Here is an 875-nt window from a genome sequence, read left to right on the forward strand (position 1 = left end):
GGCCCACAGGCAGCAGGCAAGGGGTCCTGAAGGCAGTGACTCCATTTGGACTGAGGGGCACAGAGAAGAGTCCATTTGATTTTGCAGACTGCAGGCCGGTGGCAGGGTTGACACCCAATAACCAGACCTGTTCTGTATGGACGCCCAGCTAGATGCCAACAAAGGCATTAAGCTTAGAACTTACACATTCTCTTCCAAAAGCCTTGCATAAGCCTCCAATGTAGGCAAGCACCAATTTGAAACAAACAAACAAAAAACAATGAAAAGTCCAGAAGCTGTGAGATAAATCCTAACAACAGCAAAACATGCATTGAGGACATGCATTCTCATTTAGCCTCCAGGACAGCTCTGAAGAGCAGTTTCGATTGTCCTCATTTTCTACAGATGAGGAAACTGAGGCTCGCCTCAGTGACACCATCTCCCCAAGGCCCCACATCCATTCAAAGTCAGTGGCAGAATGTGAACCTGGGCTTCCAGGGGGTCGGAGGACTGCCAGGCTGATGGGCTGCCAAGCTGTGTTCTTTCCCCTGTGCTCACCACTGCCTCGTCCTCTGCCCTCATCCCCGCACCAACACAAAAGTCTTCACGAGCACGGGCATCAGTAGCCTGCCTTAGGAAAATTTCCAGTAGAGGGAGGGAGGGAGAAAGGGAGAGAGAGAGAGAGAGATAGAGAGAGAGAGAGAGAGAGAGAGAGAGCAATATGTGCGCTGTACCAAGCTCCTTGGAGGGCAAGGAGCATTGACCCGTATCTATTGTTGGGTCGCTCACGTTGTCTTTGGCCCCTTGGCATTCTGCATCAGGAAGAGAGTGGCAGTGAGAAGGAAAGTTCTCTATCGGGCTCCTCCACTATTTCCCGGAGGAAGCTCGTCCTGGGC

The sequence above is a fragment of the Myotis davidii genome, unplaced genomic scaffold (genome assembly GCF_000327345.1).
Source record: "Myotis davidii unplaced genomic scaffold, ASM32734v1 scaffold317, whole genome shotgun sequence".
NCBI lineage: Eukaryota > Metazoa > Chordata > Mammalia > Chiroptera > Vespertilionidae > Myotis > Myotis davidii.